The sequence below is a fragment of the Nothobranchius furzeri genome, chromosome 17, assembly GCF_043380555.1.
Source record: "Nothobranchius furzeri strain GRZ-AD chromosome 17, NfurGRZ-RIMD1, whole genome shotgun sequence".
Classification (NCBI taxonomy): Eukaryota; Metazoa; Chordata; class Actinopteri; order Cyprinodontiformes; family Nothobranchiidae; genus Nothobranchius; species Nothobranchius furzeri.
In genome coordinates this window covers 53,591,875-53,618,749 of record NC_091757.1, presented here as the reverse complement: position 1 = coordinate 53,618,749, position 26,875 = coordinate 53,591,875, and the positions used below count along the sequence as shown (strand labels likewise).

The window sequence follows — 26,875 nt, the reverse complement described above, 5'->3', positions numbered from 1 at the left end:
TCACCGTTTTGCTGCAAGACTTTTCAGGACAGAATGTGTAAAACACTACTTAGACACAATCAAATCAGTCGTTCTTATAGGAATCGCACATCTCAATTTTTTTCATTTAGTATATTTCATTTGGGGGGAAAAAAGCAATTTTCTTATATATTTTTTTAAAAAGTTGCACATGCAACCAGATCTACTTAGTTTATTGAAATTCCTAATAAAATTAAAATAACAAAAATGACCCCAGCTCAGTGATTGTAATTGAGAGAACCTAATATTTACTGCTGGAGAGGAAATGCAAATCTGCAGGAATCAGGTGGTTCAAGGTGTTTGGTGTTGTAGGGAAACTCCGGCCCTGTCCACACGTAGCCGGGGATCTGCCAAAACGTAGATATTTTTCTACGTTTTGGCCTGTCATCCACACGAAAACGGAGTTTTTTCACACGAAAACGGATCTTTTTAAAAACTCCGGCCAAAGTGAAGATCTGCGTTTTCTCCGTTTTGGGTGTCTGCGTGTGGACAGACAAAACCGGAGTTTTAAGGTCCGCAACGTCACTTTCCGCGACAAAAAAATGCTGACATCACGTGTGCGACCTGTGTTTACACTAGCCGACAGCATGGATGCCCTCAGAGCTGCGCTCGCTTTATCAATTGTCCAAGCGCTTTCTGCTTGTTTGTTTTTGCAAGCGGAATTACTGCTCCTTGCGGAAGACCACAGACGAAGGACGAGGTTAAGAACGGGGGAAGTACTGCCGCCTACAGGTCTGGCATGTCCTTAACAACGTATTTATCCGGGTATGTGTGGACAGTTGTGTTTTTAAACGAGGTGGTGTGGATGCAAGTTTTTGGAGGGGCGGATATTCGTTTTCAAAAAACCCGGCTACGTGTGGACTAGGCCTTAAAGCTAGTTTTTAGTCCAACCAGGACAGCAGGCATTAGTTCTGTCCTTAAAACCACCTCAACACTGGAGCTCTGGGAACGCCATTAATGCTGTTCTCACCCTGGAGGCCCAGTGGTCTCTGATATTCGAGCATTCCCCTTTGACAGTCACCAGGGACTTTATTGGGAGCCGAATGTTGTTTTTCAAGCAAGACATCCTTTTATTTTTAGCCCGCGTTGGCCAGCAGCCAGATGATGCTGTGTCATAAGATTGATTGTCACTTAGTTCCCTTTTGATTCCCGAGTTCCCTGCGAGGAGGTGGGTTATTTTAACCTTAAGGAATCAACATGGGTTTGCGTTGGCGATTTCATTTCATCTCATCCAATCTGTCTAACTGTACATTTTTAATTTGTTTTTCTTTTACGTGGGTCAAACCTGAATGTTGCTAAGGGAATAAACTTGCAGGTCTGGACTTTCTTTAGCATTTTTTGTGAGTTTTTTATGATTCCTTGTTGGAAATAAACACTTAACAGTCTTAATTAGAAATTTTCTTTACTTGCATAAGCCATCATAGAGCATCTTTTTGAGTTATACGTACATTATGTTTTAATCACGACTAAACTGGCTTTCCTCCCCTCCTAATTGATGGTCTTCCATCAATTTCATACCTTTTTCTGCAAAAGGCTCGACCCCGGAGCAATGACGGTTTTTGACGCTGGTTCAGTCACTTTGCATCTGTATCACTGCAGCTCCATTAAGTTTTCACACTGATTGTGCTTAATCATTGCCTGAGAAAAAAATCCCAGTATGGATTATTTTAAAGTTGCCAATGTCTACATGACTGTTGACATGTACCATTTGATAATCTAGTTGCATTCATGCGTTTTCTTCATGCATATGTTGTAATCTCATGCTTAAACGTGTGAATGTGTTGATCTTACCATTTAATAATTGTACCTTTTGCAAGAGTACCAAAAATAGAAATGAACTGTAAACAGTTTCTTTTACATGTGTTTTTATCGTTAATGAAATTGTTGCATGCGTTACTGTTATAGCACTAATCAAGCTTGTTCAATTCTATAAGCAATAACATTGTTTAATGGTACCTTGTGTTTATGTTAACCACTCAATAAATATTTTTATACATTCAAACTGAGTTTTTTGTTTATCTGAACTTTAGCTTTTTTTTTTTTTTGTAAGATTTTGGCATGACCTAAACAGAAATGAGCCACAGGTGCAAAGTTCTGAATCCATGCACACATTCCTGGTGCTTTGCGAGGTTTCCTCACCAGGTGTCACTGTGCAACAAGTTTAGTTCATTGTCTCAAGCCACTCACACCTGCATAGATGAAGCCTGTTTAAGCTTTTGGGCAAATGATATGTCATCAGAAAATGAAAAATAATAATTTAGAAGTAAATTATCTTTGCGTTTATTGGGCTGTGAAATTAAAACCAGTAAATTGTCATTTAAATGCTTGAGTCACCATATTGCTGTGGTATAGATAAATCGAGTAGCACAAGTTTTAACATGAAACCCACTCAAATAGGCTGACATGTTGCCCTTCTGGCGTCAGCTAAAGGAAAATAATGTTTTTTATAACTATACCATTAAAACAGTAATGTTATATAAATAGTCCTGGTTAGATAATCATTTGGTAAACTATGTGAAACTAAAATAAAATAATGATCAATACTTGTAGTTTAGTCTAAATAGATTCTGCAACTTGCACATTCCGTTCCTAAAACTTTAGCCGGGCAGCGCAAATCAATGACGGAACGACTTCCTGTCCAGTATTTTCAAAGTAAAAGTACACAACCATATATATTAAATGTCCACACTATTCCTCCTAAAAAATTAAACCGTCAAAATGTTAACCCAGAAAAAAAAAAACTACTGTTTGACAGTTTGCAATAAATGAATATGGAAACACCTCAAATGTTTTATCAGTCACTGTAAATTAAAACTATATTTATGAAAGCTGACCTGCTGGTGCTTTAAATTACATGTATGTCTAGGCTGATTCGAATTGATTTGCGTTTGAAAAAATTATTACAATAAAACTTTCAAGACAAAAATGCAAAAAGTAGCAAAATGATTCGTAAAAACAAGGCACTTTAAAACATTCCCTATAATTTTATGGCTCCTATAACTGATCAGAGGCTGTTTTATTATTTTAGTTTGTTTTCTCTTTTGGGAAATATAATGTTATGGGTGAGTTATCAATTGAGATACTCTAAAATTATTATTAAAACTGATTTTAACCAAAGTTAAACAAATGTATCCACTATGATAAATTAGAACATAAATCCACTCGCTTTTGTTGCCTGTTGTGCCCTTCCGGATGTCTTGTTTTGAAACTTCTAACCGGAAGCGATGGTTTTCATTTCCTTCATCTTGACTCTTGTACCGACTGGACCGCGGCACACTTTTGACAGCGGAAATGAGCAGTAGCCTCTTTTTTCCGCTTCGGGCGTGTGACTTAAAGTTTTCTTTCCTTTTTCTGTTGCGGAGGACCCGGCGCGTGCAGTCACCATGAGAGAGAAAGCGAAGGATTTTTCGACATTTTTAATGTTTTCCTCCAACGTCCACTTTCTTCTGCTCATCGACCACGTTTAGATGCTACTTTTTTAGATCCCTCTCTGCCCATATTTCCGTTATGCGAAGTCCAACTTGGTGGTTAGACGTCGTGCAGCGGTGGGTGCCCGTCCGAGATAACGGAGAACGTGAGTGTGCTGTGCAAACTCTTTTCCTTTGTTTGTTTCCTTAAAGTGCTTTCCTTTCACCAACTTTACGTGCGTGTTGACCCCCAGAGGAATGAGCCGCACGAGTGACGGTGTTAAAACTTCAGCCAAAATTCTTTTTTCCTTATCAATTATCGTCGAAAATGTGCTCGCGTGGTGTTTAAAGGGTCCTGATCTGGGCTTGCGCAGATGTTTTTGCACGAAAATCACATTTTTAATCAAAATTAGTCCCTTTTAAACTCTCTGCCCGTCTTCTTCTGTTCAACATTTGTGCGGCCAAGACTTAAGGAACGACGTGGTTAATGACAGGTAGCTGTGGCGTCCATTAATGTGCTTTGTTGTTTATTTACTAATGTTTTTGGCGCTAATTCAACGGTGGTCACCATGGTGATGACGCAACAGTTATCCCATGTCAATATTGTGATGGTTAAAGTGTTAGAAGGCAATAATAAGTAAACCATCCTTCTTTTTGGGACCACTTTTATCCCCTTTACATTTTTAAATTGTGTTGTATGTGTGGCTCGAGCTCGTGTGCACGCGCTGCTGTCACGAGTCCAGAACGAGAACAGCAAGCATGTGCAAGTAGCATCTTAGTTTCACTGTCCCTAGATGTGTGTCGGGAAATCAAAGCTGTAGTGTGTGTGTGTGTGTGTGTGTGTGTGTGTGTGTGTGTGTGTGTGTGTGTGTTCACTTCTCCTGTTTGTGTATATCCCTCAAACTACTGATGTGAGGACATTTCATAAGGTTGGACTACTTGGAGTGTATTAGTGGTCAGACCTTTTGTATTCATAGTTTGAGGTAAAAGTTTCGGCACTGCCTTATGGCTTCCTTCAAATCAAAGGTCAGTCTTTCTCTGGATTTACAGACTCTGAACCAACAGGTGTGGATCAGTACTGGGAAAATGTAGCTACATTTATTAATCAGCCTACATGCAATTTACTTTACAGATTGGAATCTGCAAAAGGACTATTTCGGGTTAATCGGCTATCGGTTGAAATGAGTCGCATATCTGTCTGATTGAAGTAGTTCCTGGTAAATGGAATTAGATAAAATTGCATGTTTCAAAGTATGTTTTAAAGGGACTATAAGGAAGGTTGACAGCCTAAACATGTATAGAAATAATAAATGTCTTCTTCATACATTCTCCTGCAATGCCCTGGTCCTGTAGAATGAGCCCTGGCATTTTTACTGTGATTGCCTGTTTTTCTGTAAAATCACAGAAAAAGAGAGATGCTCGGGTCGAGCAGGCTGCTTCATGCGCGTTCACGCTCAGGCATCGCCCGTAGCATTTGCTATCCGTAGCTTTAGCAGCAGAGAGAGAGGCAGTGCCACTTTGTCGCTGTTCCTAACGCCTAGTGACAAAGCTAGCTACATTTCTGAGGACCCTTAGCTACTTTCTGTAGAACTTTCTTCTAGATATTTCCTGCTAATTAGCAACAAAATAGCCATTTTCACTCCGAACCGTTCTTTGAACGTTGTTTCAGCTGTCATCAAGGATATAAATGTTACAGATACTCTAAATGTTACTAGAGTGTAGCTCACCTTGTAAGATGTCTGACTCTTATGCAGAAGACCTGGGTTCTATTCTGGGTATAAACATAGTTTGTATTTGGAGTTTCTTTTTTACATTAATGATAATTTTTTTAAAGTAATAAGATGCCCAGATTTTTATGTGAGACTCGCCGAACGGCATTGAATTCACAGATAAAAAAGATGTGGGTTCAACTTTAATTTTGGAACAATTTTTCAAGCAAGGGAAGGGAATGATCTGAGCATGCAGGAGGACTGACCCATCATAAACCTTTGTCGGCTGTGCTGAAGAGAAAGGTACAGAACCCAATTATTTAATTAATTAGCTGCGTGTTCTCCTGTCCTCTGTCCTCCGGGCCACACACACACACACACACACACACACACACACACACACACACACACTGCACGTTCGGCCGGCCAACGAGATAGTGCAGCTGCAGAGTCAGAAGCACATTATTGTTATTAATTTGCTGTGTTCTTCTGTCCTCCGGGCCACACACACACACACGGGACTGTCTCAGCTGTTATTTTCATTGAGTGTGCACGTACAGCTTGCGCGCCTCGTGCACGAGCCTATTATTGAAGCCGCCGTTATGATTTTGGCCTGAGGGGGCAATCGCGAGCAGAAAAATTCAAAAGTCCGAAAAATCCCTTTAAGTTAATTTTGATTATTAAAAAACAATCACAATCATATTTGGCATGATTGCAGTAACTATTGTTTAACATTATTATTGTATAGGGAACTCTTTCTATAGTTCACATGTTAAAGGGAAACTAGGCAGTTTTGGCTTGCTTTTAGCACCCCCTATTGTTCGTTTGTAGAACTGAAAGCAAAAGCTCCTTGCTGTGCGTTCTCCTTTTTAACACATCAGTCTAACCTCTTATTTCCGCTGCTCGTGAAACGACTGCAAAACATACTACGTGTCAGTTATCCATTATATTGGATGAGTTCCTTTCCAACGGCGGCGAAGTGTGATGTTTTGGACGGGCCCCAGACACGAGGGCACGCTATTGTTATGTTTCGAATATATCTTTTTTACATGCTATGCTTCCAAAACACGTCTAAATTCGCTGTTTAGATTGCTCCATGACAAGAAGTCAAACACAAAGCACTGTAAAACACATTCAGAAACTTTCAAAATTAAAGTAACATGCAGGTAAACGTATGTCATTTCCTGTTAGAACCTCTGTAGCCCATGCAAGCAACAGAAAATACACCACAGACCTTTTTTTGATAAACACAGCTGTCTTTTTGCTTGCTTATTATTGTGTGTGGACTTCTAAAATCACGCATGATGTTGCAATCCTCCCGTTATTTAGTGATGTCACGGATCAGCTATTATGTTATGCGACCGCTTTCATGGCCAGTGGGAAGTCAAGGTAACAGCTGAAACGTCTCCCCAGCCTTCCTTAGTGTCTACAGGAGTGACTCATTACTAAACAAATTAGCTGTGTTCAACAGAGCAGCCGTCATTCTGATTTTGCAAGTGGAATATTCCTGCCACTGGGGACGATGGGGGCTGGGTGGCCTTTAATTAACCCTGTAAAGGAACATTTTAGCACATACTGGCTCAAGAAAATGATTTAAAAATGGGAAAATTTGCAAATCAAACAATGTGGAGACAGATTTTATTCAAAAATAAATCTTGTGGTTCTTTTCAATAAAGTGCCAGAAAAAAACAGCCTTGTCCACGAAGCTCTATTAAGAATTTACTTTATTAACTATACCAACTTCATTTTGTTTATTTGAATATCATTACATTTACAAAGAGTGAATTTCATTTGAACTTTTATTCAATTAATTTTTATCATATTATTAGTAGGGTTGGGCATCGTTTGATTTTGAACGATTCCGATTCCAAATCCTCGTTTCGATTCCGATTCCTATGGATTCCCGATTCCGATTATTTCAAGACGTGACATGTTTTCCGTGAGCTAGCTAACCACAGGTTCTACTTGATGAGATAATCTTAACTTCAACATGAATTTTAACTCTATGAACAATAACATCACCTTCATTCAGACAAAAACATGTTTTTGAAAAAAGAAAAAGAAAAATTCTTGCAGCACAACCAGTGTGTTTGTTTCTGACCACAACCAAAGTCTGGAAGCAGCCTCTGGGATGAGAGGCTAAATGTCTCCAACATATCCAGAAACGTCCAGCTGTTTTCAGCTAAAACTCTCAGGATGATCATGTCCAGGATGACTGAGAACTACACCTCCATGCTGCAGCAGCGTTCAGTCAGAACAGAACAGTAGCTGCTGTCAGTAACAATCTTAACAGATTTTAAACATTAAAACTCAACAGAAATAGTTCAGAAAGGAAATAAAAAATGTTATTTATTATTATTATAATTATTTATTGTGGCAGAAGCTGGTGTGGTCCACCACGGAGAAATCTTCTCAAGCATAATGACTTTAAAGAGCAAGTCACCCCCAAATCAACTTTTTTTTGCTGATAAACTATATAAATGCGTGTCTAATCGTGCTGCAGACACATGTAGTCAGTAGTTTTGCACTTTAGTGCATTTTAGTTAAAATTTAAATATTCTGCCTAAAACTGTCAGTGTTGTGCCGTTGTCAGGTAAAAATTCTGCACTGCATTTGAATTTAAATCTGCCATCGCTATTGGCTAAGAGGTACCCTAGAATGTTAGCTGGTACCATATGATGTCACAATGTCATTGTGAGCCTGTGTGTGTGTGTATTTGTTAGCGGCTCCGCCCTCTCCTTTTGCTAGGCAACAGCATTTGTTGCATTTTTCAAACAGAATGTGGGAGTTGAGTAAGAATCTGGTAGGGGGTGACTTGCTCTTTAATTATTCTACAGGTTATTGTTCAGCCTTCTGACGCTCACACACACACACACGAGTGTTGGTGAGCGGCTGCGTCTGACTGCTGCTGACGCTCTGTGTGTGTGTGTGTGTGTGTGTGTGTGTGTTTATTTTTTTGTCCCATTTTTAAAGTGAACTGTATTTGTTCAGAAAGCCACTCTGAGGCGTGAGTTTAATCTAAGCCCAGCACCCAGCTGAGGTTTACATTCTTTTATGTCTCGATCATTTTGGGATTATAAACGGTCACACCTTGATTTACAGGAAGACAGGCAGACATGCCTCCAGGGCGGGGAAGTAGAACACCTGCTTAGGTGAACTTTATGTTTTAGACAAGTTTACGCCTCTATCAAACCCCAGACGCAATGTTGGCTGTAATTTGAAAGATTTTTATCACTTCCAGGTTCCCACTAGGCTTAATTACCAGTAAATGATGTAGTTTTCTAAAAGGCCTCCTAGATTTTTGATATTCAGATATTTTGGTTCTTTTTTCACTCCTCATTTGCTATAAACAGATAAAAAAGGGCTCTAAGACAGACATGGATTTTTCCTGCCAGGTAACGACAAACGTTGCAAATTTAATCACTGCAATTTATAGAATAGATTAAAAAAATCAATGATGTGTGTTGTGGCTTATTCTAGCTGCTGTTTTAAATAACACTTTCAAAAAAGCGGCACGCCATTTGATCAATGCAATTAAAATTTCTAAATTACTTTTTTAATCCCATTGAGAAATTAAATAGGCTAGATGTGGTTATAATTAATGATATTATAATTATATTATATTAATTATTTTATATTAATGTGGTTTTTTTGCATAGTAACCCCAAGATTCCACTACCTCCGCCCCCGCCTTCCGCCGCCGCTCGCTTCCGAACTCAATTTTTACTGGTATCCGCTCCGGTGCGGAGACCTGAGGTGCGCAAACAGGCATGCACGGGATTTTCGAGATCTTGCGATACAGTCCGAGCAATAAACGTGGAAGTTAGATCCAAACACCCGTTGTGTGGGAGAAGCATCGAAATGAACTGTTTACTCTGCCCATCATTTGTGTAGAGAGATCAGCAGTGTTTGGATCAACAAAGGGTGACTACTTTGATAGTGGAAACTGTATTTATGGCATATTTTTGTGCATTTAAAGTTCAACCGCCATTGATAGTTGTTAAAAGTTGTTAAACCTGTGCATATGAAACAAAAAAACGCTTTTTGTTTATCGATTTATTGTGAAATAACAGAAGTTGTGCTTGCTTCCTTTCCTGTTGGGCGGTTGTGATTTCTGTCCATTGACTGTGGAGGTGCTCCGGCGTCCGGCAAAAATAGAGTCGATCCTATTTTTGCCGGATGGCGGAACGGCGGGCGGCGCACTGCGCCGCATGGCCGCAGTAGTGGAACAGCTCTGATGGACTACAACGGGACCGATTTTGCTGCGGGGTTCGTGCCGGAGCGGTGGTAGTGGAATTTTGGGGTAAAGCTACGCCCTGCCGGGAGTAACTCTGGTATGCCCTTTTTTTTTCCCTCCCCCAATTTATCCTCATGTGATCTTCTTTTCATCTAATTAACGGTAGCGCGACTCTTGTTGCGAATGACCACAGTACCAATTCTTCTGTACTGAAACAATTGCCCCTCGGGGATGATTAAAGTTTTTTTGAATTTGAATTTTGATAAAGACATTTTATCCAACTTGGTTGATTTGTGCGCTACAAGAATTCCCTGTCCTGGAACATTTCCTAGCAAGGAAAAATGATTTTCATCAAACTGTACGTTGTTGTGCATCAACATGTTCATGAACATTTTAGTTACCCTTAACAAAGAAAAAGAAGACGACTCTGTAACTTATTAGCTGATGATCAGACTACGTGATGGTTTTATGTCCTCAGAGGAGATCATATCAGAAATCTGTTCTTCCGCTTTTCCTCGGGGATTCTAAGAAATCCACTGATGAGACCACGAGAGCGGTCTGACCCACTGTGGCCTGGTGCGAAAGCGGGAGGAGGCAAATAAGGAAGAGGGAGATGTGGGAGGCAGATGACCAAAAACTGAAAATTGGAGAAAAAGAGAATCAGAATTATCCAGAAAGACAACAAGAGGAAGTGAAAACTTTTTTCTAGTGATACTGGGAAACTTTACAGTAACTAAGTTATTTTTGAGCAGTGCATGTGCTTTTTGAGGTCAACTTTACTCATACTTTTAATACATTTGCAGTGGTCTCTAGTTGGAGTTAATGCCTTGTAAGTCGTACTCTGGGGGGATAAAAGCTCTGGTGCGCCTGTTTGGGGGCGGAGAAGTCAGCTGGAGGAGAGAGTGGCAGATCCTCGGCCTTGGATTGGCTAAGAGCAACACAACTCTACCACCGACTCCGTTTGCTTTGTTTTATCTCCGCAATTAACACAAGCCTGAAGGAGTTCTACTGTGTGGTGGAATTGCTAATGCAAACGGTTAGCATTTGGTCGAGGCGTCCGCTGCTGTTTCCTGGATGCTAAACCAACAACAGCCTTCACCATCACAAGCAAACATGGATGAGTCCATAAACGTTAAGTGACAGTGTGACGTAGATCTGCCAGGCTTTTCAAATCCTGGAGTTTCACCGTCTATTTTCTATCAGAAGCTGGTAAGGGAGATGGCTGTAGAAGACTATTTTCATGTTCTGCCTGCATGAAAAACAGAGCGACCGATTATAATCGTTTAAAAAATGTTTTTAAGCAACGTTGACCATTAAAATCCAGCTTGCATGAAACTTTGAAATGAAAACTAATAACTGTCTGTATTTTTAAAGGCCCAGCATGTGAGAAAATTTTACTCTTTAGCACCATGCAGTTCATAGTGTAGGCATTGCAGCTGCGTTAGCCCACATGCTTCAAAAAGGCAATAAGTCCTCATCAGTGTTATTTAAACTAACCAGTAGTGCGTTCAGTTTGTCCTCGGAACTCAGAAACCCTGACTTCCGAGTAGGAAATATCAAATGAAACACCCCCCAAAGTCGGATCTCCCATTCGGAGACTCTGAGGAATTTCTGGACTTTGAAACCGACATCCATAAAGGCAGCTCTCTGTATAAACAACAGTAAGTTTAGGGAGAAATGTGTTTATTTTACAAAACACACTTATAAGAATATGTTTAAAATCAACCTTACTTGTAGTGCTTGGAACTCTTAAGCTGAACATACTAAAAGTTTTGTTTGCATGTTGAACGTACAGCTTAAAACTATGTTAAGAGGAATCTACAAACAGAGGTGTGCGTCGCCATATTGGAATCCTGACTTCTCCGACTACAGTAACCGGAACGCGGTTAACTCGGGTGTAGGGTTGTCACGGTGTGAAAATTTAACCTCACGGTTATTGTGACCAAAATTATCACGGTTTTCGGTATTATCGCAGTATTTTTTTAAACGTGTTACTTTTTCAGACAACTAAATAAACTCTGTATATCAGGAAAATGTTGTCCTCAGTTTGTGCCTAAATTTTGCCTAAAATTAGTTATTTTGTAATTATGATGTTTATTTGTTTACATTTTTTCCCTTTAGTCTTTAAAATACCAATATTTGCCCATAACTTCTTATTTTTTGTCTGTTTGATGTCATCATTTTAAAAATATTAGATCAGATGATACTCAGTACTCAAGTAGCCTTCTAATCAGATACTTTTTTACCCTTACTTGAGTAATAAACCCTATATCAGGAAAATATTTTCCTCGGTTTGTGTCCTTCCAGTGAGCTTTGCAGATGTGGGAAAATGTCATCAGGCAGTAATCATTGTTAAATTCATAATTATTCTCGGAGAGAGACCAACTCTTATCTGCCCCTGGGAGCCCCGTAATACATAGCGTCATTTCAACATGGCGGTGTCCGCGACACGGTTTATATGCAGGTAGCGGCGCTGCGGCTGCTTTATATAGCGACTTGTTGCATTCTCCCTCAACCCAAATCCTCGGATCACGCATTTTAGCTAAAACGCTAACGTTAACTTGCCTTGCGTTGACTGTAGAGTTGTGGGTGATGGTCACGCAGATGTGTCATGAGATTTGAAGCATTGCTGCCTTTCACAGACACTTTTTCTGCACGTGCTGCAAACAGGATAGCCGTCTTCTATCAGCTGTCCCTCGGCATTCTTCAGATATCCAAAAGATGCCCGTACTTCCCACTTTGTCTTCTTTGAGGGATAATAAATGTCCTGAGCGCTGCCGTCTCCTCCTTTGGCCATTATTTCAGCTTTAGCTTCAAGAAAGTTTTGGTTGTAAACAACAAAGTGCGCATGTGCCGCCGGCAACTTCAGCAGATGATACGGTGGCTGGTAAGGGTCACCGCGCCTACACCGCAGCCACGGTAACCCACCAAGATAATATAGTTTTAAAAAAAAAACAAGACAGTTATTATTATTGTCAACATTTTTTTTACAGGGGTTTACCGCTACACCGGTTACCGTGACAACCCTACCTGATCGGTCTGCTTTGATCTATTTTGAAAACTCAGATCAAAACCGATAGGGGCGCTATCGGCCGATTGGGATCAAATGCCGATCCATCGGTGCATCCCTACCTTTAATGCACACAAAGGATACACTTCCCCAATTTTTTTTTCCAAATAAGTAATTGGTAACGTCTATTTTTTGTAAGAGAATATTTATTGTAGTTTTAATTTGGTGCAATAGTTTGTAGGTATTTTTGAAATAATAATTGCGGGTTTAAAGCTCTTTTTATTTTTCTAATTTCACAATAAAAAGAATCAGCCTATAGGTTAAAAAACAAATTCAATCCCCATAACCGCAGGGTATTGAGCTGAAACGGTTGACAAAATCAAATCAGTTGTTTTGAAGAAATTGATTGTTTGTCAATTTTTAAGCTCATAAACAACACGTTTTATCAACCTAACATGTCATTAGATAGTTGACCTCCCAACCGTTCATTGATTCTGAAAATACATGTTTCATCATAGCATAGGCACACAACATGGCTTCTTGTTTGTGAGTTTTGCAGAAATGAAAGCCAAGATTTAGATGAAGTGAGAGTTGGAGCTCATTCTCACGCAAGAAATACCCCATTTGCAACATGCCACAACAGTTTATTCCCAACGCAAACACAGAATTTGTTATTGATGGAAAAAGACAGGAATTCTTTGGGGTCAGAAAGAGGTATTTAGTAAGAGCTCGCACTGAAACCCAAACGGCTCCTCATTAGACCCAATGTGGAAAAGATTAAAAGTCCTGAAATAGCCTTCCAGGAAGTCAAGATGGCTGCAGATGATTCAGAGCAGATCAGAGAGTGACTGAAGGATTCAATTATCTCACCGTCGGATCTTCTGAGCAGCCTTACACACAGTACAGCGCCACACATTTTAAATATTACCATGCCTTTCACAGATCACAATGAATCAGAAACGCATTACGAGTGGGGATGAGTCATTCATGAAGTGCTCGTGTTTTACGGACAGACGTGTTTTCTGGCTGAGTCCTGAATTGGCGGAGTCGTACTGATTTGACTCAGCTGAGTTATGAATGATGAATTGTTGTTGGTTTCTTAGAAACTCGGGCCGCGTCTCAGATTTCCAGTAAGAAACCGAAGTGAGCCTTTGCTGGCCTCACAGTTCAGAAATGCAAAAGCCATTTCACTTTTCTGCGCCTGCATATTTAGCGCTCTGTAACGTGCATGATTTACAGACACATTCAGTCAAACTTTAGTTCTCTCTCCGGATTTTTGTCTGTCATCACGTCAGCCCTACACTTTAGCATTTCCTTGACATGTCAAGGTCTGCCTGCACGATAATGACAGGCTGCTCACTCTACACGAGTATTTTTTATTACTTTTGGTTGGAAACCAAGCAGCTGCAAGGCTGCATGTTAACAAGTAAATACATCAATACATGTAATAATCTTGTAAGATAATTGTTGCACTTGTTGAGACAGGATGCTCAAGTGTGCGTTTGCCTTTTTTTTGTTTGTTTGTTTTTTTTGTTTGCTGCCTCTGCAAATATTTTTGTCTCATTGCAGATTCAGCTTTTTAATTTTGTTACCTTCCCAAACTAAATTCCTCTGTCCTTTCCCACGCCACAGGAAATCACCAGAAAGTGGCCGGCCTTTATTACTGCACGACCTAAGAATAGCAGCATTGTGTTATTGTTGTGGGAATGCAGGACTGAGCTGGAGAGAATATTTTAACCCAAACAAAAACTCCTATGTACCCAAGTATTTTGTCTATACATGAAACAATAAACTAAATGTGCAACAAGAAAGATTAGTGTCGTCGTTATCTGCAACACTTGGATGTTTGTAAAGCATTTACATTGATTCTGCTGTGTAAGGAGGGTTAAAGGCTTTGTTTGTTTTCTGCAGATACTTGTTTTCAACTCTTGCATGTTCTTGTTTTTAGAGCCGGGTTGACACACAAACAACACCGTTCTTTACCTGCTCATCCACAAAAACACTAAATCAATTATATTCATTTTCAAATAGTCAGAAGCTACAACGCCGTCTCAGACTCCTGATTTAACCCGAATCAGCTGATACGTTCCTCGGGCCACAGGAAACTTAAGGCCAAAACTTATCTCATGTTTCAGCGCTGCTTCCTCCTTTTCAATATCTCAGCCATTTATGTAAGTTGTGTGCGTCTTTCCTTATTTGCTCTGTTTGTTATCAGAGGTATTTTACATCTCATGTCACACAAACAGGAACACCGAGCAGCGCCCAATCTCATAACATACCATACCATACCATATTTATATAGCATGTCTAAAACGCAGCATGGGAGCTTCCCAAAGTGCTGCACAGGCTAAAACAAAATGCGACCATTCTAAGAAACTAAAACAGAAGATAAAAATACCAGTCAAAAGCAGATAAAACCTGATGAATACTAAGAACACATTAAAACAATGACACAATAAAGCACTAAAACGAGTCACTGTCTAAAAGCCAAATCGTAAAAGTTGGTCTTCAAACGAGATTTAAAAACCGCCAGTGATGGAGCCTGCCGAACTCCAATGGGCAACGAGTTCCACAGCTTTGGGGCAGCATGCACAAATGCTCGTTCACTAGGGATGGAGATTCGGTACTAATTGCCGGTACCTAGGAATTGATACCGGTTCTTAATGGTACCAATTTTAGATACTTTTGAGTGTTTAATATTTTAATTCTCCTTTATAATAAAATATAGTTTTTTCTCAATATATAACCATATTTGATAAATATCACAATAAATAACATACAACTGTTTGTATTTTAACATCGACCTTGTAGTTTTATAAGCTGATAATTAAACTGAAGCAAACATCTTTACTGTGAACTAAATTTACTGTGTCTTCATTCCTTTTGCCGTCCTTTTTCATTTGATTTTTCCTACTGGGAAGTTAGAATTTCCGAGGAGAAAGCGAACGCACTACCAGCTGATAACAATGGTGGCAATGGAAGCTAATTTATCAAGCTAACGTTATCTTAAACAGTTTATTTAGCTGCTGGAGCAGATTAAAACGATGATGCCTCACACTTAGATCGTTGTCGCTGGTTTCATCTTCACCCAATCACCCGTCGCATTTAGTAAAGTGAAGCCAAACTTTAGAGCGCGTTCATATTCTTCTAATCAGAAATTCGGAGTTCCGAAGTGAAAGCAAACGCACCATTAGCGAAACGGAAGCTAACAAATCAAGCTAACGTTATCTTAAACATTTTATTTACCTACCGGAGCAGATTAAGATGAGGATGTCTCACTTAGATCACTGTCGCTGGTTTCATCATCACCCAGTTACTCATCACATTTAGTGAAGTGGACCCAAGCTTTAGCGTGCGTTCTTTCTACCATGCTGCTCTGTTTACAACTCGCTCGCAGCGACCGACGACATAACGCTCTTGCGCATGCGCAGCTGTCTAGGCAAGTTCTCGTTATGAAGGACGTGTACGGAAACGAGGCACCGTTTCAAATGACGTGAATCGGTGCTCAGTTGGTACTATGGAATTCGGTCGGTACCTTAAAAAGCACCTAATTCGGTACCCATCGCTATCGTTCACCCCGCGATTTGTATCGCATCCGCCGGCGTACACAGCAGCAAAAGGTCAGCCGACCTCAACGTGCGCGTGGGTACATATGGAGTGAGCAGGTCAGAGAGATAGGGAGGTGCCAGGTCGTTGAGTGATTTAAATACAAAAGTCAGTAACTTAAACTGTACTCTAAAAATGACAGGGAGCCAGTGAAGACGTGTCAGGACAGGGGTAATATGGCTACGTCGGTGTGTATTCGTCAAGAACCTGGCAGCAGCGTTCTGGACGACCTGCAGCCGATTCAGGGCAGAGACCGGAACACCAACTAGGAGGGCGTTTGCATTGTCCAGGCGAGAGGTAATGAAGGCATGGATGACTGACTCCAAATGCCTATGTTTCAGGATTTGTCTGAGGCGAGTCAGGCGGCAAAGCTGATAAAAGCAAGACCTCACCACAGAGTTGGCCTGCTGTTTCATGCAGCTAATCAATCAGACAAAAACAACACTTAGCTGCATAGAGCTAATGTGAGGTTGTTCCAGTTTTCTGCTGCACAGCAGCATGCTCCAGTCAAGTATAAAACATGAAGTGAAAGGGATGAGGAAAAAGGTCACATCATCATTTCATGTTAACTGGTGTGTTGGCTACCAGTGAGGCAGGCCTGTTTAGCCTGACAGAACAATACTGAATAGCAACTGCTGTGGAGGGAATTCTTGGCATTTGTGGAAAAAAAATCTGGGTAATCCTGTCTTGGATCCAGTTATAAATATTATTGTTGTTTAAACAATGAACTTTTTCATTCTCAAAATCTCATGTCTCATGCATGATGACATGTTTTTAAAAAGTTCACACCTAAAAATGCTGAATCACTCATGGCTGCCTTGTTTATTCTACTTTTTAGGTTGAAACAAACCTCTTTGAGATATTTTATCAGATGAAAAAGGTGCTAAAGAACTTTAAACGGCTCATTTACTGAGAAACTGTGTAAAACTTGTTCTTTTTGAAATGTGATTGCATGTGCAACTCAGAGTGACCAATCGGAAGATTTTACCACAACTTTATGGCCTGCATTAGCCGCAGGCCGAAAAGCAACAGATGGGTAAACGGAAGATGTCACTTTCTTCCACATCACAGTGCAAATTAGCATTCGTGACTCCGCCCACCTTGGCTTGCAACCACCTACAGGAAGGCTGTGGTGATTTTTGCGGCTAGGAGAAGCTAACTGTTAGCATTAGCAACTCCACAACATGGAGGAACAAGTTCAGGCTTGTGTTATTTGTGGAGCTAAAACATCAACGTTGCATTTTTTAACCAAAGGCAGCGGAAGAGTTGTGTTGCTGTTAGCCAATCAGAGGTGAGACATTTGCATATCATGAATATTCTTAAGACAGTGTGTATTTTCCCTGGCAATAGGGGGCAGTACTTACATAAGCAAGCTTTACTTTTGTGTTCAAGTAAGACCTTACCAACGGATGGCCATTAGGGACAAAAATCCCTGGGAGTGCAACCTCCAGCAAAATAACGAGACTCCCTTTCATCACTTGCAACAAGTGAAGAGGCAAATGTGTAAAACAAAGTTTATTAATGGTGAAAGTTTTGTTACCATTTGTTACAAATCAGTAAATGCTTTTTGTCCTCACGGGCTTCTGTAGAAAACATGGTATCAAATTTGGCGTTGCCCCGAGTCATAGGATCTTTCTCAATGTCAAGGCACCTGACATTGCGAGGCGATGTGTTGCGAGGCCAGGCGCCTTGCTTGGTCCTTCCATGGTCAAAGAAAATGGGTAAATGGAACAGACTTGCATCACGTGACCGCGGCTTCCGGACGTTTTTGACCAAGGCTAGGCTACAAGACACCTCCAGTGTATCCTTTCTCAGCTAGCTAAATGGCTAACAAACGGATAACACACGCCTCGGTAGAACATGAACATTGGAACACGCCTTGGCGGTTCCTGATGACGTATTTCCTAGGCACCCGGGGCGGGGCCAAGACATCAAGGCAAGGTTCCTTGGCATTGAGAAACACCCTTAGACTCACTCCTGTGTATTTTAGAACAGATTTTTATGGTTCTATGTTATGAAACTGCCAATATTATTCAACAACTGGGCATCTTTTAATTAATTTACAACATTTTGATGGATATTTCCAGAGATTAATGGTAAAATCTACACATTGTCACTTTAAATTTATAAAAAAAATGACCTAGACTGTTACACTTTGACAAGAGTGATCAGAAAGTATTAATATAATAATTTTTGTTGTAGCTTTGTTACTGCCTCCAGTAGGGCTGTAACGAAGCCTCGATGACGTTGACGGCTCGATTCTAAAAGTTTGTCGACGTCAGATCCGGTAGTCGACGCACCACGCCCACTTGTTGCATCCCCAGGAGTTTGTAAATAGAGGAGGAATCTGCCTGTTTTTCCTCTAGTTCGCCCTCTTCTCCACCTTCACTAACATCTCCACCAAATACCGAAGACCCGGAACAATGTCCGTCCGCTACTAGATTCCTTTCCTGTTTTGCCCGCCTTCGTCTCCCGGCAACAAACAACAACTTCCGGGGTCAGATGCGCTGCTTCGTCTCTACCGCAGATGTAGAAAATCACCGGGAGCGTTTCTCCCTTCATAAAGGAGCTTCTTTCAGACATGAGGAGAGCTGTTTTTGTGGTAGCAGTCTCTCCTTCGTGCTGGTCTGTTTGCTGCTGGGTGTTTTTGGTTTATTTAAACTTGGTAACTTGAACTTAACGTTGATAAAGCTACTGTTAGCATTTTTGCTAACAGCTTCTTGCGTTTGGATAAGCTGTTACGTTTTGGTTTAGAGTTCATCTTTTTTGTGGTGTAGATCTCCCTTTTATTACATTTAGAGTGTTGTGGGTTTTCGGTTTAGTGTAAAATATCACCTTGAGTTTGGTTTAACCGCCCAGTTTAGAGTTTGGACCTTTGGAGATCCTTATTTTGGTCCAGCACCCGGTAATCTTTGCCGAGTGGGACATCCCTACTTATTTGTACTTTTGTTTTAATTCCTCACAGGCAGAATTAGGTTTATTATTCCCAACTTGTGGATGGAAAGATTTATGATTTTTGTAGTTGTAAATAAACCTCATCATCATTTTAACTTTTAAATCCCGTTATTGTCCCTTCCTTTTTGCACACGAGCCAAACTCCCCAGGAAGAGTCGTAACACCACTCGCCTCACGCTCATAAGTGACCCAAACAAAGCAGCATGGAGACACCGTCTCCAACCACCTCTCAGGCAGCAGCCTGCACTCCCAAGTTCTACACGTCACCAGAACATAACCAACCGCAACACAATAAATAAAATAATAATAATAATAATAATAAATAATAATAAAAATATTTGTTATTCAAAATGGAAGGCCTGTAGTGTTTATTCTCTTACAGTAACAATTAATCAATTTTTTTGAGGAATTTATTAGAGATTTTTTGGTTTTTATTAACTGTGCAATAGAAAAATAAACACTAGATTAATTGTCTAAATAGTCATTATTATAGTCGACTATTCGATAAAATTATCGTCAGAATAATCGTTTCCCCCCAGCCCTAGCCTCCAGTAACAATGAAGGTCAGAAGGGATTTTTTTAACATCGTCGTTCTTCCTTTTTCTCTGAAAGAAAACAGATCAGTAAACATTTTATTGACCTATTAACGTTACCAAGTATTTACAAAGCCCCCCGGGCTATCAAGAAACACTCCAACCTCTCAAACTTCACAACTGTCCCTTTTTAATTGTTCGATGGAACAAAAAGTAGTTTGATGAGTATTAGTTAAGAGGATTCCTCAGACAGAATTAAAACTTCACAATAGAAACTGGCTTGTCTGTATCATCGTTCCAGACCTGCCGTGTTGGGTTTGTGGTGTACTTTGTGTGACTCTGTGTGCAGTCTTTGCTTGTGTGCACTGGTTTCTGCTTGCCAGGGCAGGGCTTCCTGTTTCTGTGATTTCTGCCCAGGCAGAGCAGAGCAGAGATCCTTTGGTCTTTCTGTTCCTCTCTTGTTCTGCCACCTGGACCTTCCCCCACAGACTTGGCGCCATCTCCACTCCTCTCACCTCCTCTCCTGCCTGTTATTCTCACTTCCTGCCTGCCCTCTCATTATCTCTTGCTCTCGCTTGCTTTCTTTTGCGAGTTTCTTCTCTTTCTCTTTCTGTCTCCTCTTCTCCTGACGAATATTCCTCACTTCTTTCCGTTTCACAACTCCCACTCTGGCACCATCATTCACTCTTTCTCTGATCTGTAAACTTATCCACAGCTCTGATTCAGTCAAATGATTCACAGAACGAGAACTCCTAGGTGCTAATAAAATGTGTTTTTTTAATCTAAGACTCTGTGGCGCACATGTTGCAGCTTTTTTAAATTTAATTCATGCACTATTTCCACTCTGTTTTTACGGGAAGAGCTGAAGTGTTTGATGTCTCAAAGACACTTGATGCTAGGGCTGGGCGATATGGCCTCAAATCTATATTGCGATATATTCTGAAGCGGTAACGATATAAATTGCGATATATTTTTTCCTCTGTTTATATAAGTCAAAATGACGTGCTTTTAAATATCCTCATGTGGCAAATATATGCCACTTGAGGCATATAGGCCTCCTCCTCCACCCACTCCATGCTTGCAGTCACTGCCATGCTGTTGCCCCAATGTCAGCAGGGTGCACATCTTACCCCGGGTTTCCACCGGAGCCGTCAGCAGCACGTTACTGCAGCAGCACGTCTTGCTCGCGTAAGCTGCTGCTTGGCCCTTCCCACGAGACGCGAAGCAGCAGGGGAGCAGCCGTCACCGACAGGGCACGAAGTCACACGGGTGACTTCATCAGTAAACACAACAACAAGCAGGAGAAAACTACAACATGGTTTGTGTTTTATGTTCTGTCCGTTTTATAATCGCCAATACGGACCTGAAAAACAAAGGAGACCGCTAGCTAGGTGATAACTTCTCACGGGGCCGCACAGTTAGTAACCTTTTTTAAAAGTAAAGCAACCGGAAGGCAGTACGTTCTTTATTCTGAAAATCTCGGGAGCTTCTCTCCATTTCCGCGTCCGATTTCCTGTCTTTCCTTCCCCAAAAATGTCGAACTTGACCCGTTTCAGAGGCGTCGCGCGTAGAAAATAGAACCGGCGCGTAAAGGCCGCGACATGCTGCTCCTGAGACGCGGCCGACTCGCGCTGCTGACGGCTCCAGTGGAAAAGGTTCTGTTGACCACAGCGGTTCCTATCAGCAGCTATGACGTGCTGCTGCAGTAACGTGCTGCTGACGGCTCCCGTGGAAAGCCGGGGTTAGTGATGTCATGTGTTGTCGCGATATCACGGTATTGCGATAAAGCCAAAAACTCTTTCATTACCCAGTTTTATATCGTTTCTACCTTATATAATTTATATTGCCCACCCCTACTTGAAGCCATGCAGATTAATTGAGTAATAAGCAATGAATTGAATCCGGCTGATCTCTGCAACAAGGCCAGAGCTATAAAAAGGTCAGACGGATGTGGCTTGTTGTAAATTGCATTTTACTTGATGAGTAATCTCAGTTAGGAGCACATCCTAATTTGGCATCTGTGAACCACTAAACAGCACACGGAGATGCATGTTTATGCACTTTGTGAGATAAGCTGCTCTAGCCGACTTTATCTTTTTAGTTTCTTTAGAACTTAAATGAAAGTATGCTGACAGCCCCCTGTTGTAATCTACCAATTGTTTATACTGATTTCTTAAATTATGTCTGTGTCTATTGCATAGAAGTCATAATGTGGCTAAAATACAGATGTAAAAGCTGAAGAATTTGCAATAATTCCCCAAGATAAAAGTTATAATATTATTTGGAAAAAGGCAACCGAGGTTTTATTTGAGGCAAGCTTTTAGTTCATATGTTATTTTCTCTATGACTTAATGTTATCCCCCCCCCCCCCTTCCAAAAACTTAAACTCTGCACCTAAACATACTGTTTCTGAAAATATGCATTTTACTCATCGTCCTTTTATGTTATTCAGTCATTTTTTTCGGTTGCAAGTTTTATTTTAGAATTGGTTGCATTTTAGATTTAGTTTTAGACATATTTATACAGTTTTAGATATATGTAGACACATTTAGACTGTTACACACATCTAGTTTTCAACATATTCAGACATTATTAGACATATGCTAGCCGTAGTTTAATACATGTTTAGACAATTTTTGAACTTTGTTTTTACATTTTAGACATATTTATTTAGACTATTTTTTGACAGTTTTGACAGTTTTAGACTTATTTATTGACATATTCTAGATGTAGTCTTTTGCATTGTTTTTGACAGTTTTAAACATATTTAGACACATTTATTGACATATTCTAGATGTAGTTTTAGACATGTTTAGACATTTTATGACATATTTTGGCATCATTTTAGACAGTTTTAGACACACTTTAGATATTTAGGCATTGTTTTTGACATATTTATTTGGACATAATTAGACACCGTTTTTGACATATTTTGACAGTAATAGACAGCATTTTTACATTTTTAGACACTTTTCAGACACATCTAGACATAGTTTTAGACTTATTTAGACACATTTTTAGACATATTTAGACATAGTATTGTATTTAGATTTAGTTTGACATATTTATACTGTTTTAGACACATTAGACATCAGACACATTTATAGACACATTTAGACTGTTAAAGACATATTTAGACATAGTTTTCAACATATTCAGACACATTTGTAGTCATAATCTAGCTGTAGTTTAATACATGTCTAGACAATTTTTGACATTTTCAACTTTGTTTTTACATTTAAACATTTTTATTGAAACCATTGTTTGACATATTTAGACATAGTTTTGACAGTTTTAGACATGTCTAGAAATTTTATGACATATTTCGGCATCCTTTTTGACATTTTTAGACACATAGACATATTTTTAGACATGGTACTGTATTTAGATATAGTTTTAGACATATTCATAGAAAGTGAGATCAACAAACCCTCTGCTTTGTTTACAACTTTATGTAAAAACCACTTGTTAAAAGTGTTGCATTAAATTTTAGGACTTTCCTATTTCCTTTACCGTAGCAAGGCTTTTGTTGTGTAAGTTGTGTCTGAGTGTTATGTGTAACAGATTTACCAGACTGATCCATGCTTAAATAAATATCTGTATGAAAGTACATGTGTTTTGGCAGTTTGACAGACAGCAGTGACTCATGCAGGCTGAGCCTTTCTATGGGGAGGAACAGATTTTTAGAAGCTGCTTGGGTGAGCATCAGCCTGCTGTTTTGTGTTTCTCTAAAGTTATTCGTCTTCCTGTACATTTCTACATCTACACTGATTTTTAAACACATTTCAACTGATGTGTATTTTAATGTTTATGTTTTTGTCTTTTTTTGCCTGAACACACTGAGCATCTAGTGGCCAATAGAAATAATGCACCAGAATCTGTTTCTGCATGACTCTCAGCGTGCAGCCATGCTAGTTTCCGCCTACTGTGTGAATGCATGACCTGAAAGCTTAAAGACCACATGAGTGTGGCTCTGTGTGTTCGTTGCATTAAACAGTCTGTTCCCAACTGGGGACGACAGGGAGCACACAGTGGTGTGTGAGAGCTGATACCAGGCTCGCAGATTTAAATGGGACCTCCCTACATTTGGGTTTCCACTAGTGGTGCTGTCTTCGTGTCTTTTAAATTTTTATTCAGTGGTTTTGAACTAAAATGCATGCCCTGTTTTATGTTTTTAAGTCTTATTAGCTCATTATTCTGAGCTGGCAGCGTGTGCATGTCAAAAACAATCCGGATTGTTAGAAAATTACATCTGGCTCTGCTCCCAGTAAGCTGCAGCCAAGACATCTCAGGCGCACCGCTGCTCACCCGTTTTGTTGTCTAGGCATTCGCACAACACCATCACACATTCATTAGTCAAACATGTCCCGAGGCCGATTCAAGGTTTTCTTACAAATCATCTCGGTGAGCGTACGTGTTACAAGATCAAATCGTGTGTGTTTAACTTCCTGCATGTATAAAATCTGTTTTCATAACACATAATTTAATTTCACCGCTTGTGGTTCAAAACATGAGGGACATAATAAAGAAGTGTCTTTTTGGTGTTGATTTGCTGTTATTGAGAAAAACAACATTTTTCAAGCTGCAGTCGGTGGAAAGTCGCATCATTACATTGATCTACTTTTACATGAACACAGATTTGTAGCTTTCGGTTCAAATATTTTACTTTCAAGGTATCCGCGGGTCCTTAAAAAGTCTTAAATTTGCTTTTCCAAATTTAAGGCCTTGAAAATCCTTCAAAATGACAAATGATCCTTAAATACAGTTTCCAAAGGTCTTAAATGACCAAAGACCCAATAAACAAGATTCTTTTATTTCTATAAAATTTTTCTGAATTTCTAGTTAGTCTTCAGCATTTTTTGTGTACGATGTTGGCGTAAGCGGAACCGTATACATTCAGTTGGTGGTGAAAGGGGGCTTTTTTTAGATGAGCACATTAGCTGGTTAAGCTAGTGGGAACTTGCATCATGGGGAAGTGCAAGTTTAATGGTAACTGGATGGCTAATCCCACGTTCGCGACATGGTTAGCAATAGCTGGAAATTATAGCTTAAATGAAATTTTAAAAAATTGCTTAAATTTGGTCAAAGTGGCCTTAAAAAAGGTATTACAAAGTCTTAAATTAGGCTCCCATAAACCTGCAGATACCCTACTTTGTGTCTCAGAATTTGTAAAAAATAAATAAATAAATAAATAAAATAAAAAACACATCTGAACTCAGAAGAGGTTGTGTCTGTTTAACATGAGTGGTTGCACTGCAGCATCAGTAGTCTCACATCCATGCATTTTCATTTGTTTTGGTTAGACTGCTTTCTTCTTGTCTGAAGACCTTCACCAGATGTTGACATTTGCTGCATGTCCAGCGTTGTTCAGTGCAGCAGTTTCTCTGGCTCAAAAGTCTGGTATGACTGAGGCCTAGTCCACACGTAGCCGTTTTTTTTTTTTAAACGAACATCCGCCCCTCCAAAAACTTGCATACACACCAACTCGTTTTAAAAAAAACTCTGTCCACACGTACCCGGATAAATACGTTGTTAAGGACATGCCAGACCTGTAGGCGGCAGTACTTCCCCCGTTCTTAACCTCTTCCTTCGTCTGTGGTCTTCCGCAAGGAGCAGTAATTCCGCTTGCAAAAACAAACAAGCAGAAAGCGCTTGGACAATTGATAAAGCGAGCGCAGCTCTGAGGGCATCCATGCTGTCGGCTAGTGTAAACACAGGTCGCACACGTGATGTCAGCATTTTTTGTCGCGGAAAGCGACGTTGCGGACCTTAAAACTCCGGTTTTGTCCGTCCACACGCAGACACCCAAAACGGAGAAAACGCAGATCTTCACTTTGGCCGGAGTTTTTAAAAAGATCCGTTTTCGCGTGAAGAAACTCCGTTTTCGTGTGGATGACAGGCCAAAACGTAGAAAAATATCTACGTTTTGGCAGATCCCCGGCTACGTGTGGACAGGGCCTGAGATTCTACACCAAAATCAGGCCCGAAAGAGACAAAGGAAGTAAACCGCTGCTGTAGCGTTTGTATTTGTGGGTGATTTTAATTTGAGGGAGAAAGAAAGGCAGGAACGCAGGAGTGTTGACTGATGCGAAGGAGTATTTTCTGCTTTCAGGCTCCTGTGTCTGAACTCGCCCATCTTTAGCTTCCAGCCATCTCCAGCTGGATGCTGCTTTTAAAAACAATAATAAAAAAACACATTTCTGACTTGAAGTTAGAGGTCCTGAGCGAGAGCAGAGAGAGGAGACCCAGAACTGTTAGCCTTTTTGTTTTCCTTGGGTCGAGGTAAAAATAAAGGAAGCTTATATCCACACACATCTGGAGATCCTCATATCAGAGAACAAAGAGAATGAGAAGAAAAGGAAAACCCTGGGAACAGAGACGAGCGAGCCCCCAGAGGGATACGGCGAGAGGAAGTGTATGTCTGCATGTGTGTGTAGATGAGTGTGTGCATGTTCTGTAGTTGGTCAATGCTGAGTCATCGCTGGGCTGGCCACGCAGATAGAAACAGGCTGCTGGGGGGGCCAGCTGGAGGGGCGCAGGAAAGCATGTTCTGAGCATGCTCTGAAACGTGCAAGAAGGGAATTAGTTTGTTGTGACAGGACGCGTCCAGGAACCAAGGTGACGCAATGTTTCTTAATGCCAAGTTCACACACCCATTGACGTACACCCCTGGTATGTTTGGCGATGCTTTAGAAGAACCTTTGGGCTTTTGTTAAAGGCGCGAAGCCAAAATCTCACAGCTTCTTATATCTGAATGCTGTCGCTCAGGTCACGTAGAGAGATGTGAACCTCAAGATAACAAAACAAGCTGCTCCATGTTTGGTCCGACCACAACGTTCCCTCCACCAGTATCTGACCCCCCCACCCCCCCAAATACACACACACACACACACAAATGCATTCACACTCCGAGACACACACATTAATACTTCCTGTTTTTAAAATAGAAACAGCTCTGCTGCAAAGGAGGATGATGGTATGTACTCTAAATGAAGTCAGAAGTCCTTGTTGATGTTGTTTGGTTTAATATGGAGCGGATCAAACCCAGCATCTTTATCAGATGCATGCATCAGTTGTGAACAAGCTCCTGTCAAAACAAGAGATGAGCGAGCAGGTGGCACATCTGTAGTGTCACAAAAACGCCTCCTCATTAAAATTAACTCTCTTAAAACTAGGGGTGTCTGATGTTATCGGGGAAATGATCGTTATTTTTACTCTTAATGACACAGCTACTAACTACAAACATGTACGTAAAACTCTTCAGCTACTTCTCATCTCACTCAAAATGTCATAAAGGCAGATCCAAGGTTTAGTGTTTAAGATATTTTTGTTTGTTCGGCACAACTGGCCTAGCTTAAGTTGAAGTAGTTTTTATAGTTTTCACAAATAACATTTAAAGT

General features: G+C 40.3%; 1 protein-coding gene across 3 annotated transcripts in view; it reads left to right on the top strand.

Moving 5' to 3' along the window:
* The first annotated feature begins 3,374 nt into the window (after window positions 1-3,374).
* sh2b3 (SH2B adaptor protein 3) overlaps window positions 3,375-26,875 on the top strand; it is a 78,526-nt gene continuing 55,025 nt past the window's right edge. The window contains exon 1 of one of the 3 annotated variants that reach the window (XM_015972929.3): window positions 3,375-3,592. The gene's annotated coding sequence lies outside the window, so the exon portion shown is untranslated. Of the gene's footprint in view, window positions 3,593-4,381; window positions 4,452-26,875 lie in introns of those variants that run through there. The other 2 variants (XM_054731588.2, XM_070546165.1) reach the window with 2 other exon arrangements.